The following is a 15,759-nucleotide window of genomic DNA, read 5'->3' on the forward strand; positions in this document are numbered from 1 at the left end:
CCTGATAGCCCCAGCGTGGCCGCGCCAACACTGGTATACGGAGCTACAACTTTTATCGCTGGAACCTCCAATTCTATTCAGGACATGCCCACATCTCCTCACAATGAACCAGGGACAAGTCCAGCATCCGGATCCAACATCTCTAAAATTATCAGCTTGGCTCCTGAGTTCAGAGAGTTCCAGGATTTAGATATTCCACAGGAATGCAGGGTCGTCTTAGCCCGGGCTCGGGCTGAGAGTACTAATAAGACGTATTCCCTCAAGTGGAAAAGGTTCTGTTTGTGGTGTAGAGCTCAGAATTTGCATCCGTTCACTTCTACTCCGGCACAAATTCTGCCCTACTTGCTCCACTTAGCCAATTCTGGACTGGCACACGCTTCAATAAAGGTCCACCTGGCGGCCATATCCAGGTTCAGACGATCTTCGTGTGGAGCTTCATTATGGACCAACAGACTAATCAAACAGTTTCTGAAGGGATTATTCAGATCTTTCCCTCCAGTTAGAGCACCTCCACCTACATGGCAACTAAATGTGGTACTAGCTCAACTAATGAAACACCCGTTTGAGCCAATCCACAGAGCAGATCTAAAATATTTGTCATGGAAGACAGCTCTATTGCTGGCACTCACGTCGGCAAGGAGAGTGAGTGAACTGCAGGCTTTTTCTGTGCAAGACCCCTTCATCCAGTTCAAGAACGACAGGGTCATTCTACGGACTAACCCTAAGTTTATGCCGAAGGTTCCGTCCTCTTTCCATCTCAACGAATCTATTGTCCTACGATCTTTCTTCCCGAATCCATCATCTGCGGCTGAAAGATCTCTTCATTCATTGGACCTCAAACGATGTCTCAAATTTTACCTTCACAGGACGGAGCAATTTCGAAAGTCCAACCAATTGTTTGTTGCATTTAGCAGACCCAGGAAAGGCTTAGCTTTAACAAAACAGAGCATTTCCAGATGGATTTCAGCGGCCATCGCCTTCTGTCACCAACAGGCGGGCCACCCTCTGCCTTCAAAAGTACGAGCACACTCCACTAGAGCGGTTTCCACCTCCATGGCGCTCTTTGCTGGGGTATCCATTGTCGACATTTGCAGAGCGGCGACATGGAAGACACCACATACGTTCACCAAGCACTACTGCTTGGACTCTGAACTTATGAAGGATGCAGCAGTGGGGCAGGCTGTCCTACGTCATCTATTTCATTAGTGGTGAGCCTTCTTCCTATCATCCCACCTTCCAGGTAATTTATCGCACATTTCTTATCAGGTTGTGAGTATCATGTAAACTGTGTAACAACTTGTGATAAGATTACTATGTCTTTACGAATGTATTATGCGAAATGTGCTCATTATTGCTTGCTATTCTGATTCAGGCATGTGAATCTATGAAAGATACCCATAATACTGGATAAGAAATGCGTTACTTACCTGTAACAGCAGTTATCCAGTATTGGTATCTTTCATAGATTCACATGCAACCCACCCGCCTCCCCTGGAAGGGCTCACCTTCTCCCTATCAGTAGGTACTACTTAGCACTGTGCTTACGAAAATCTGAGGGACTAGGGCTCCTTCCAGGAAGGTGAGAAGGGTGATGGTAGCTGATTGGCTCCTGGCCAAAGTTTGGTCCTTTTTACATAAGGACCTAGATAGGCTACTAATGTGAGGCCTCTGGCCTAGTACTAAGTATATGTCTATGTGACATTACTATTGTTATTTACCGGTGACTCCTACCCCGACGACGGGGAATGATTCAGGCATGTGAATCTATTAAAGATACCAATACTGGATAACTGCTGTTACAGGTAAGTAACGCATTTCTTATTTTGCAAGACTCTGTTCTTTTCACATGAAAACGGTCTAATTTCTGCATTCCCTGCTGTTCCTGGAGTTTAGTCTGAACAAGAGGTGCAAGGTCGGAAAACATGCCCCTTGTTATTTTGTTCTGTTCAGTCCCTATTACCTAGACAAAACATGCTACATACAGCTGCACTGCTGGAGAGCTCGTGCTTTGATATTACGGGGTTGCATGTTGTTCACACACTTGCAGTGAAACCTTTCCTTGGAGAACAGCTATACTGTCCTATAATGTAAAGCTACCATCTAGGCTCTAAGGTATGGGGTCTGCTGACAAAGCCCAGAGATCTTCATTTATATAATAAACCTCAACCTACCAAGGGGAGGGTGGTTAGGCCTTATAGTCCTTTTTCCACTGTCTTTATATGATAACATCCCCTTCATATTCTATGGTATTGTAACAATGCTAACTGTGTTATGTTTATGCATTTTGCTGTTGGTAGTGGCTCGTATACTGCATCATAGAGCACAATAGTTGAACATTTTGAACTATGCAGTGACTCCACAATCCTTATTGTGGACATGTACGAGTGAGTGAGCGAAAAGGTATGTTTTGCTACCGCGATTCCTGAGGGATGCGGGAGTGTTGTGTTCTGGGTTGTCTAATCATTTGTAGCTTCATGATTTTGTAGGCGAACGAATGAGACACTATAGCTAGTCGGTTTTGGGATTTTGGGTACTAAGGTAGTAGGAAGGTTCAACCCCTGTACACCGAGGTCCTGTTTTCTTGCGCATAGTTCTGTGTACGTGCAGAATCCCTGCAACACGCCCTTCAGTGTCACTTAGGTTCTTTAAGGAATGGTACCAGCCACAGTCTGAGCACTCAAAGGAAGCACAGAAAACCTTGGCTGGAGTGCCCCAATCTGAGAGTATAGAGTTAGTTTTTGTCATGGCAAGTTGGTTGTAGTTTGTTGCTACCTCTGTGACTGAATAGCAGATTGCATTAGTGTTTTTAGTATTTGCTGTGACAAAATGAACAAATTGGCTGTCCATGGAGTAAGGGGTAGACTAGTGGCCAAGTGCACAGGACATGTTAAGGAAAATATATGGATCAGAATTAAGCAACTGCTTTGTGAACATCCCTCATAAAGGATGCTCCTTTGTAATCCACTAAAGAATTAAAAAAATACTTTATTTTACACTGTGGTTCTCTGGTGGGCCCTTGTTTTCTGTGGATTATGGACATTGATGCTCTTTACTCTATGCTTGCTTTCCATGATATATGCAACTTGTGACGCTTGGTGCTCAGCAAGACAGCACTCGTTACAGCAGGTGTTCTGCTTTGCCTATGGCAGCTGTCCTTCACTGCCATCATCAACCAATTTGGTTTGTGGCCTCCAGTGCACAACGTGCTGTAGTCTTCGTTCGTATGCTTTCCAAATATTTGAAATGTTAATCGTCTTAATAAAAAAATAAAAATCATATTTGCTCCACTATTAGTTTTCATGCCGATGAAGACCTACTTTGGAGTACTGTGATACACAATGTAGCTGATATTTTTGAAGCATGAATCCTTTTCTGGATTTGCTTTCTGTGCATGTATGCTGCCATCTAGTGGTTTAGTCTTGAATCGTGTTTCTTCTTGATCATCATTTGGTGGCAAGTCCATCCCCAGAGGTTTCTGTGCTTAGTCACCATCTTCAGATACTTTTTTCCGCTGTCGGGTCTGGAAGCACGATGGAGGAGCTCTGAAGAATTCTACAAAAACGACTGAAAACACCAAGGTTTTTCAACCGAAAAAACCAATGATCACCAGAGGTAACGAAAGGTAGAACAGCAGAGAAAGTAAGCCTTCTCAGCACTGATGGGGGTCACCTTGCCGCTGAACACCACATGCCTAGGGAATTCAGATGAGGGAGGCAGCAAGAGGACATGGAGAACACCCCTTTTTAAATTCTGCCCCAACTGCTGCTACAAGTTCATGCAGACAGATCCCCAAGAGGTTTGCAACTTGTGCCTCCCGAAGGACCATTGTAGCAACAAGATGATGGACAGAATGCTTTAATTGATATGCACCACTGGTAATTGCTCGGGCCGCATCCCAGTTCATAATTTATCAGCCACCATGGCATCTCCGGAAGGAATTGGTCTGGTGGTCGGCTGGGCTGTTCCCACTGGAGCAGGGTCAAGACTGGTTTGCAAATGGCTGGGTCCAAAGTGAGGTTGCATGGTGTGCAAAATAACTATGGATTGGGATGTAGCCTGAGTGATTACTAGTGATTAATTTAAGCATTACATCAATCGTTACATCGCCCAGAAGATGCTGAAAGCAAGACTCAAACAGTGCCTGGCACTCTGTGCCATGGCCTACACTCAGGGAACACAGGAGTCACTGAAAGAAGAGGAGAAGGCTGAGAAAGCCGAGCCAGCATTCTGGACCAGTTTAAGGAGGAGGTTTGGAAGCCAACCACAGCAAGGCCTGTGGCCCCATACTCCTACCCTCCCTCTTTCCTGTGAGTGGATAAGAAATATAAACATTCCACACAAGACCCTCTATACATCAAGGGAAATGTGCCAGCAGAATCTGTATTTGTGACAACAGCCAGGAAAAGGAACAATACACCAACATCTACTGGGCAACTACTTGGGAAGGAAATTAAGAGGGTTGATCCAGTGGGCAGGAAGATGAAACGGAAAGTGGCTACACAATGAAGAATTGTAAACTCAAACACTCGCCTCAACAGCTTTGGCCACCCGTGGGGTGAAATGGAGAGCCTCATCCAACACTTCTCAGAGAAATTTAGGAAGAGAGTCAACTGCAAAGTCCTGCCTCAAATCAGCACTGGACAGAGGACAAAGCCAGCATGCAGATGCGCATCGGCACAACTCTCTGGAGGCACGCCTCACGAAGGGTCCCAGGATTAAAGTCTGAGCTGCGGGCATCCGTAATGAACATGTCTTTCACAGGACAAGCCCTCTTTGGACTGTCTGTGGATGAGGCACTACACAAAGTAAAAAAAGACAATGGCTCTTCAAGGGCAATGGGTGCATTGCAGTTCCTGGGGTCCTTGAAGAGAGGAGGCATGCCCACCAGGAGACCAGCAGGCAGGGGCGGCTTCCCACCAGTCTCCCAGCAACAATAATATGCAAGGATTCAGGCAGCAGGCTGTGCACCAGGCCAGCAAGACTGCCCTTTCCCAGGAGCCCGAGAGGGAGAGACTTACCCGCAAGGGGGAGAAAGAAGGCAAGCAAACAAGTGACTCTTTTGGCTCACAACCTCATCACAGAACACAACTGTGGAAGAATTTGGGGATTGCTCCAGGGGGGAGGTCCGTCACCTCAGACGTTTGAATACTAATCGTAATAAAGCTTGGTTACTGCGTAGCACTCCTCAGTAAGCAACCTCACCCTTCTCCGACCCTGCCAAAATGAAGAGAAGACTATTAAGGGAGTGAGATTTCATACAACCATGACAGGAAGTCAAAGAGCACATCAGAAAATGTGCCATAGAATTTGTCCCACAGCCGGAGGCAGAAAGAGGCATCTACTTACGCTCTTTCACGTACAAAAATCAGGACCTAATAATAAGGACAACACTCTAAGATGACAAAACTTCAAGGAGTAATCCCACTCCTAAGGAAGGGAGACTACATGAACACCATAGACCTAAAAGATATCTACCTACAAATACCAGTGAACAGATGTGTCTTAGACAAGGTACACTACCAGTTCAGGGTTCTACCCTTCAGCATAAAATTGGCCCCAAGGGTGCTCACAAAATGCCACACACTTGAGGAGACAAGGCATAGAAGTCTACCCAGAGACTGAAGTGCCAACAGGACATATAAACGGTCATCTCCACGCTACAACAGCTGGATTTCGCCATAAACCATGAGAACTCCTCTCTGCACCCAGAGCAGTAGAAATTATTCCTGGGAGCAGCACTGAACTCAGACATCGTATGCTACCCAGTGCCCAAGAAGGCGAAGGCAATAGCAGAGCAAGCTCCGCCTCTACCAGCAGGGTCAGTCTGACAGTGAGGACAGCAATTAAACTAATGTTCATGATGGCATCTTGCATTCCACTCATACCACTGGCAAGACTACAAATGCAAACCATACAGAAATGGCTCTGCAACAAATGGTTAGAAGCCATGGGCAGCTGGTAGGATCTAGTGGTTGTCACTGCAAAGGTTCAGAAAGAAGTAAACTGATGTAACAAAAGGAATGTAACAAAAGGGAGACCCTTCAAGTTACCCAAAAATTCAGACACATATGTTACTCATACTCCTCGCCCCCACAGTGGGCCATACACCCATATCATGCATTGTGATTGTTTGCGCCTGGCGCATCTTTTAAAATGTGCACTGGGCGCACACAATCACAATGTGCCCTATTATGATGTATCTCGAACTCGTGCTGCTCCCATTGCAGCGCATAGATGTGAAAACACGGAGCAGCTGCTCTGTGTTTTCACAGTGCAGGCAGCACCCGCCTGCACTTTTACAGGGTAATAGAGATCCCCTTGCAGGCGGGTGCAGTCAAGGACTGTCAGTGTGCCTCCTGAGGGCTGCTTTGACTCTGCACCCACATCTGTAATATGGTGCGGGCACAGAGTCAAAGGAATTCCCTCTTTTGCATAGGGCATACCCCTATGTAAATGACGGAACAGCCTCTGAAGGTAGTGCTGCCACTTTAGGTGCGCCAGCGCTATCTGTATTATAGAAGGGGACGCATAAGCGTCTGCGTCCCCTACTATAATGCCAAAGTGCCCCGGGGCATGCAAAGCGGTCACAAAAGTCCATTGGGCCCCCAGGGCACTTATTGTAATACGATCCATGGTTCTTAGTCCTACTAGAGACATCCAGAGCACAGATCAAACCCATAAGGGCCTCACAAGACATGCTTACATTGCAAGATGAAATGTCACCTGGAACCAGCCACTCTCAAACTATCAATCTGGCACCTGAATATCTAGAGTTGGTCACCTCCAGATTACCCCCAGGGCATTAGATATCCTCGGGAAGAGAAGAAGACCAAGTACATGAAAGTAATACCTGGCTAAGTGGGTCATATACAGTCCCTGATGCAAGGACCACAAGACTCCAGAGACCAGGACAGAGGACAGCAAGGTGCTAACGTACCTCACCCATCTAATGGACAACAGCTTGATCTACACATCATCGAAGGTCCACCTAGCTGCCATACACCAGAGCACTATCAGGGAACAGTTTCTTTGCCCTACCGGTGGTGAAAAGCTTGCTGAAATGAGCATAGACTGTTGTACCACTGAGATCGCCACCAACATCAATGTGGAACTTGAACGTAGCACTCGCACAGCTGATGGCAGAGCCGTTTGAACCTATTCACAAGGCAAAACAAAAGTTCCTAACTCGAAAATCTGCCTTTCTAATAGCAATTACGTCACTGCACGAAGTGAGCTGATTATAAGCACTCGCCACTTCAGAGCCCTACCTACAAATCCAGAAAGACAAGGTTGTACTAAGAACAAACCCTCAGTTCCTGCTAAAAGTAGTATCACAATTGCACTTCAGCTAGAGCATCCAACTTCCGTCTGTCTTTCAGGATCCAAAGACTCATGCTGAAAGGGTGCTGGTCACCTCGGCCATGCAAAGAGCACTCATGTGATACGTACAAGAGACAAACACATTAGGGAAGGGTAACCAACTCTTTGTCTCTTTTGCAAGGGTACACCAGTAACAAAGGAAAACACTGCACCATAGAAAGTAGAGACAATCCAACCCTGCTACTCAAAGGTAGGGAAACCTTTGCTTACATGAGGCTGGACCCATTCCACAAATAAGAGCGCAACCCAGGCCTTCCTAGCAAATGTGCCCATCAGCGACATCTGCATGGCTGCATTACGGTCATCCACACACACCTTTCCAAAACGCTACTGTGTGGACACCCAGAGGAAAAAGGAAGCACAGATGGGACAGAGCATAGCAGCACCTGTTGGCATACTCAAGCACATTTAAACCCGACCTCCCAGGGAGGCAAATACGATTACGAATTCAATGCATGGCATGTAAATTCACGAAAGGATTTATGCTGCGAAACGAAAGGGTTACTTACCATTAGGAGTAGTTTTACATCTTGATGAGCTTCTGGATTCACATGCGACCCTTTCACCTCCCTGGAAATGTGAGGGAGGAAACAGGCAAGGTAAACAACACATTAAGAGAATAGAAGGTTTCAACCACTAAAGTCGGCAAGTGGAAAATAGAATATGAAGATGACAACCACGCATAGGAACTTCCAGGTCGCATGTCCAAGGTCACCCAGAGGATGGACTTACCACCAAATGGTGGTTGACGATGTCCATGGAAAAAAAGAGAGGGGGAGAATAAACAAGATTCCAGTCACAACTATTAGATGGCAGAATATATGCACAGCATTGTGAATCCAGAAAACTATGTAAGCTGCCAAACTACCCCTTCTGGTAAGTAACCATTTAGTTCTCCCCCATAGATACCTGGAAATTGCATTGAGAGACAATATTTTTTCAAATGGATAGCATACGCTATCTTTTGACTGGGTGAGAGTATTCTGCTTAATTCAGAAACTCTGTCCATCACCACCCCCTGTTGTTTAATTATTTTGTCCACCATAAGCGTGGAAGGGTATACTCAGACGTGAGTCCCTTGCTCATTGCACCATCAGGATTCAAGCAAGCCGGGCCGAAGAAGGCTGTAATGCCAGAAACCGGTCCCCGGAAGCTTGTTTCCTTCCCAGTGAAAGAATTGGCTTGGTAGTTTGGTCTGCCCTGTTCCCATGATGCACTGGGCCAGGGACAGACTAATTTGCATATAGCCAGGTTCTGAGCTGGGATGGTGCAGTGAGCTAAAAAACGGTGTTGGATCAAGCCCTGATCTCTTGACTGGGTGAGAGTATTCTGCTTAATTCAGAAACTCTGTCCATCACCACCCCCTGTTGTTTAATTATTTTGTCCACCATAAGCGTGGAAGGGTATACTCAGACGTGAGTCCCTTGCTCATTGCACCATCAGGATTCAAGCAACCCGGGCCGAAGAAGGCTGTAATGCCAGAAACCGGTCCCCGGAAGCTTGTTTCTTTCCCAGTGAAAGAATTGGCTTGGTAGTTTGGTCTGCCCTGTTCCCATGATGCACTGGGCCAGGGACAGATTAATTTGCATATAGCCAGGTTCTGAGCTGGGATGGTGCAGTGAGCTAAAAAACGGTGTTGGATCAAGCCCTGATCTCTTGACTGGGTGAGAGTATTCTGCTTAATTCAGAACCTCTGTCCATCACCACCCCCTGTTGTTTAATTATTTTGTCCGCCATAAGCGTGGAAGGGTATACTCAGACGTGAGTCCCTTGCTCATTGCACCATCAGGATTCAAGCAAGCCAGGCCGAAGAAGGCTGTAATGCCAGAAACCGGTCCCCGGAAGCTTGTTTCCTTCCCAGTGAAAGAATTGGCTTGGTAGTTTGGTCTGCCCTGTTCCCATGATGCACTGGGCCAGGGACAGACTAATTTGCATATAGCCAGGTTCTGAGCTGGGATGGTGCAGTGAGCTAAAAAACGGTGTTGGATCAAGCCCTGATCTCTTGACTGGGTGAGAGTATTCTGCTTAATTCAGAAACTCTGTCCATCACCACCCCCTGTTGTTTAATTATTTTGTCCACCATAAGCGTGGAAGGGTATACTCAGACGTGAGTCCCTTGCTCATTGCACCATCAGGATTCAAGCAAGCCGGGCCGAAGAAGGCTGTAATGCCAGAAACCGGTCCCCGGAAGCTTGTTTCCTTCCCAGTGAAAGAATTGGCTTGGTAGTTTGGTCTGCCCTGTTCCCATGATGCACTGGGCCAGGGACAGACTAATTTGCATATAGCCAGGTTCTGAGCTGGGATGGTGCAGTGAGCTCAAAAACGGTGTTGGATCAAGCCCTGATCTCTTGACTGGGTGAGAGTATTCTGCTTAATTCATAAACTCTGTCCATCACCACCCCCTGTTGTTTAATTATTTTGTCCACCATAAGCGTGGAAGGGTATACTCAGACGTGAGTCCCTTGCTCATTGCACCATCAGGATTCAAGCAAGCCGGGCCGAAGAAGGCTGTAATGCCAGAAACCGGTCCCCGGAAGCTTGTTTCCTTCCCAGTGAAAGAATTGGCTTGGTAGTTTGGTCTGCCCTGTTCCCATGATGCACTGGGCCAGGGACAGACTAATTTGCATATAGCCAGGTTCTGAGCTGGGATGGTGCAGTGAGCTAAAAAACGGTGTTGGATCAAGCCCTGATCTCTTGACTGGGTGAGAGTATTCTGCTTAATTCAGAAACTCTGTCCATCACCACCCCCTGTTGTTTAATTATTTTGTCCACCATAAGCGTGGAAGGGTATACTCAGACGTGAGTCCCTTGCTCATCGCACCATCAGGATTCAAGCAAGCCGGGCCGAAGAAGGCTGTAATGCCAGAAACCGGTCCCCGGAAGCTTGTTTCCTTCCCAGTGAAAGAATTGGCTTGGTAGTTTGGTCTGCCCTGTTCCCATGATGCACTGGGCCAGGGACAGACTAATTTGCATATAGCCAGGTTCTGAGCTGGGATGGTGCAGTGAGCTAAAAAACGATGTTGGATCAAGCCCTGATCTCTTGACTGGGTGAGAGTATTCTGCTTAATTCAGAAACTCTGTCCATCACCACCCCCTGTTGTTTAATTATTTTGTCCACCATAAGCGTGGAAGGGTATACTCAGACGTGAGTCCCTTGCTCATTGCACCATCAGGATTCAAGCAAGCCGGGCCGAAGAAGGCTGTAATGCCAGAAACCGGTCCCCGGAAGCTTTTTTCCTTCCCAGTGAAAGAATTGGCTTGGTAGTTTGGTCTGCCCTGTTCCCATGATGCACTGGGCCAGGGACAGACTAATTTGCATATAGCCAGGTTCTGAGCTGGGATGGTGCAGTGAGCTAAAAAACGGTGTTGGATCAAGCCCTGATCTCTTGACTGGGTGAGAGTATTCTGCTTAATTCAGAAACTCTGTCCATCACCACCCCCTGTTGTTTAATTAGTTTGTCCACCATAAGCGTGGAAGGGTATACTCAGACGTGAGTCCCTTGCTCATTGCACCATCAGGATTCAAGCAAGCCGGGCCGAAGAAGGCTGTAATGCCAGAAACCGGTCCCCGGAAGCTTGTTTCCTTCCCAGTGAAAGAATTGGCTTGGTAGTTTGGTCTGCCCTGTTCCCATGATGCACTGGGCCAGGGACAGACTAATTTGCATATAGCCAGGTTCTGAGCTGGGATGGTGCAGTGAGCTAAAAAACGGTGTTGGATCAAGCCCTGATCTCTTGACTGGGTGAGAGTATTCTGCTTAATTCAGAAACTCTGTCCATCACCACCCCCTGTTGTTTAATTAATTGCAATGATGGTCTGCCCCAAATGCATTTTCAGGATGTTCCAAATTAGGTTTTGAGGAAGAGTTGAATTGAAATTGAAAGAAAATAGAGTACATTTTATTGATGGAGGACACAGTAGGGATTTAATTGACGTTGGAAAAAAATGACTATACTGGAATACTTTTTTACATTAAGGTGAAATATTGGGATAGCTGGGGATCCAATTGTAGTGTGTGTTGTGATGCCAATCAAATCGGTTAATGACAGTACATATTTTATTTGATTACATATCCGCAGACAAACTCCAACTGCACACAAAATAGAGTCTAAATGGGCTGCAACTAAATTTAACTAACACTTCCGTGCTATCAGGGAGATCCATTTTTAGGTCGAAGTCTGTCTGGTTTGCGAAAGACATCTTTGGGACATTCGAAAGCTGACTTAGGAATATATTCCACCCATTACTTACCATTGGCATTGTGGTTTGTAACTCACATTTGCTTGCTTTTTTTGTTGCTGCCTTTATTTGTTTTAAGCTGTCCAGCTTGAGTTAGTGCATAGCATGGAACATATCCTGTTTTCTGTGTTCTTCCACAATTGCTCGCTTTCTGTAAATTTTGTTCACATTTGCTATGCATTCAAAGATAGAAGTCAAATGTCAGGCTCTGTATTCCGAGAGAGCTTGGTGTTTACCTTTCTTTCTCTGACTTCAAAGTGAGAGGCTTTATTTGGCAAGCTTCATGTGTAAAAGGGGGTGGCTTTTTCCCTTTTACTCTATGTACAGTTTTATAATCTTTTTCAATTGCCCACCCTGCCTCTGTCGCAGCCTCTGGGTTTTGCTGGCGCTGTGACATCTTAGGGCACTGTGCGCTCTACAGATTGAATTTGCTTACTTACTAAAGGCTTTTTTCTAGCACACAACAAAATGTAAATATCTGTAAATAAACTGTGCAAATATTTTAGAATTTATCAGAAGTAGGAAAGCACAAACGAAGCACTTTTTTAATAACTTTGAAGTGTGTTAGAAATAAATATTTGTACACGATCAAAACAAATCAACACTCCAGGTGAGGCCATTTCCACTCATTATTGTTTGTTCTCTGTATATAATTATACAGTAAAAATGTATGTCTTTGTAAATGTAATGGTAATTTCAGTTGCAAATGTGTTGTCTGTTATGTGCAGTACACTACCACAACATGCGTACTCTTCTACGATGCTCCATTCTACTCTGACACTCTACGACACTCTACTCTGTTATATTCTGCGCTGCTCTATTCCACTCAGTGCTGCTCTATTCCACTCTGCGCCGCTCTATTCCACTCTGCACCACTCTATTCCACTCTGCGCCGCTCTATTCTACTCTGCGCCACTGTGTGCCACTCTCCTTCACTCTGCGAAGCTCTACTCTGCTGCACTACTCTATTCCTTTCTACGCAACTTTACTCTACGACACTTCACTCTAAGCCACTCTTCTCCACTAGTAAACACTCCAATATGACACTCCACTCTATCCCACTCTACTGTACTCCACTCTGCTACACACTCCTCCACTGTACACTACTCTACTTTATGCCACTCTCGTTACAACACTCGATACCATTTTCTTCTAGGCCACCCTACTGCTCTCTATGACACTCCACACAATGCAACACTATTCTACACTGACACTTTTCTCCACTATACACCACTTCACTCTACGTCACCCCACTCCACCCAACTCTACTCGGACACTTTACTTTAAGCCACTCTTCTCCACTAGTTGACACTCCACTCTGACACTCCACTCTATCCCACTCCATCGTACTCCACGCCACGGTACACTACTCTATTCTATGCCACGCTCGTGACAACACTCTACGGCAATTTGTATTCTAAGCCACTCTACTGCTCTCTACGACACTCCACTCAACACTACTTTACTCCACTCTGGCACTTTTCTCCACTCCACGCCACTCTACTCCACGTAACACTACTCCACGTAACACTACTCTGACGCTTCACTCTAAGCCACTGGTCTCCACTAATCAACACTCCACTCTGACACTCCACTGTATCCCACTCCACCGTACTCAACTCTGCAACACTCTACTCCACTTAATTGTGCGCTACTCTATGCTATACCACTCTACTTTACGACACTTTATGCCATATTCTTCTAGGCCACACTACTGATCTCTATGATACTCCACTCCATGCAACACTACTCTACTCTGAAACTTTTCTCCACTCCACTCTATGCCACTCCACTTGACACCACTCTACTCCACGCCACTCCACTCTACACCACACCACTCTATCCCCCTTCATGCCAATCCACTCTACTCTATCCTACTCCAGTTTGTCACTCCACTGTACAGCACCTTTTTTCACCCCATGCCCCTCCACTCTATGACCCTCCACTCTGTACCCCATCCTCTCTGTACCCCATCCTCTCTTTGCCTCATCTTCTCAATGCCCCATCCTCTGTGCCCCACCCTCTCTATACCCCTCTTCTCTATGTCCCCATGCCTATCTACTCCACTCTACTCTATCCAGTCTATGCCACTGCATGCCCCTCCACTGTGTGCTACTCTACATCACTCTACTATCCAACACTGTGCCCCTCTCTATAGCCCCCCGCTCTGCTCCACTCTACGCCAGCCTATGCTCTACACCCCTCCACTGTACTCCAGCCTATGCTCCACGCCCCTCCACTGTACGCCCCTCTAAACCCCTCCACTCTACGCTCCTCCACTTCCCGTCCATGGTACTCTATGCCCCTCCACGCCACTCTACAGTGCTCCACTCCACAATGCTCCACTTTACTCTGCATAACCTTTCACTCTCTGCCACTTAACAGCCCTCCACTGTGCTCGACTCCACTGCTCTACTCCACTGTACAACACTTCACTCTATGCACTCCAAACGACTACTGTATTCTACGCCCCTGCACTGTGCTCCAGGCTACTCCACGCCATGGTATGCCACTCCACGCCACTTTGCTTCACTCTAATACACTACACCACTACACTTTATGCCAATTTGTCACAACTGTCTATGACACTCTGCACCACCCTACTCCACTCTAAGCCACCCAACTCCACTCTACCTCATGACTTCTATGATCCTCCAATTTACAATCCTCCACTCTGCGACACTCCACTCTACAACACTTCACTCTACGCCACTCCAATCTGCGCCACTCCACTCTACAACGCTCTACTCCACGTCTTCACAACTCTGTACCCCACTCTATGCCACTCCATTGCACTCTACGCCACTCCACCTTTAGGCATTACTCCACTCTAAGCAACTCCCTCTGCTCCACTCCACAACACTTTACTCCACTCTACTCACCACTGCACAGCACTCTATGCCACCCCAGTCTACAATACTCAATGCCATTCCACTCTGACACTCTATGCCCCTCCATTCTGCCACTCCACACCGCTCCAATCACTGAATCAGGGGAATTGTAAGCACGCAACTCACCCGTGAGGGTCTCAAGGCGGGGGTGGGAGGTGCGCAGAATTGTTTAGTTGAAGAGCCAGGTCTTGAGGGTCATCCTGAAGGTGTTCAGGGAGGGGGCGCGTCTGTCTGCAGGTAGCTCGTTCCAGGTCTTGGCTGCAATGTGAGAGAAGGATCTTTTACCTGCTCGGGCTCTAAGGATGCGCTGGGTTTCGGCTAGTGCGAGGTTGGAAGATCGGAGGTTTCTTTTGGGTACGTGGAAATGTATTCTATCGTTGAGGTACTTGGGTCCGTTGTTGTGTAGCCATTTGTAGGCGTGAGGATTTAGTCCTTTCTATTCTACGAAGCTCCATTCTACTCCACGAAGCTCTACTGTACTCCACAAAGCTCCATTCTACTCCACGAAGCTCCACTGTACTCCACAAAGCTCCACTCTACTCCACCAAGCTCCACTCTACTTCACGAAGCTCCACTCTACTCCACAAAGCTCCACTCTACTCCACTCTACAAAGCTCCACTCTACTCTACGAAGCTCCACTCTACTCTACGAAGCCCCACTCTACCCTACGATACTCCACTCTACTGCGTGACACTCCACTCTACTCCGCGGCACTCTAGTCTATGACATTCCACTTTTCAGCACTGCATGACACTCCTCTCCACTTTACACCACTCCACAACACTCTATTCCACTCTATGCCACTCACTCCATTCCATGCTATGGCATTCTATTTCACTCTAGTTCCCTCCACTTTATGCCCGCCACTCCACTCTATTCCAAGCAACTCCCTCTACGCCACTTCACTCTACACCGTATGTCACCCCAGTCTGCAGCAGTCTCACACTCCACTCTATGAAACTCTTCTACACTCTACAACACTCCACTGGACTCTCCTATACTCCACTAACCTTTTGCCATGCTGAATAGCAGCCACGCTGGTGTACAACATGGCTAAAACACATTGACAAAAACAAATAGTTTTTGCATAGGCGAGACTTGTTGACTTTGCAAATTCTTGTGTTGTTTTGATTAGCTGACCTGCGCAGACAAGATCCTCTTGGAATTCCTCAGGAACCTGGTTATGTCTCTGATATGTCTGCACAAACCTTGATAAGATAACACAGTGCATCATTGTACCGGTTTACTTA

At 46.7% G+C, this 15,759-nt stretch overlaps 1 protein-coding gene across 2 annotated transcripts in view; it reads left to right on the plus strand.

The window, feature by feature from the left end:
- Positions 1-15,759, plus strand: part of PLD3 (phospholipase D family member 3) — a 270,541-nt gene that overhangs the window by 151,682 nt on the left and 103,100 nt on the right. The window lies entirely within an intron of this gene.

This window comes from Lissotriton vulgaris, chromosome 9, assembly GCF_964263255.1.
Source record: "Lissotriton vulgaris chromosome 9, aLisVul1.2, whole genome shotgun sequence".
NCBI lineage: Eukaryota > Metazoa > Chordata > Amphibia > Caudata > Salamandridae > Lissotriton > Lissotriton vulgaris.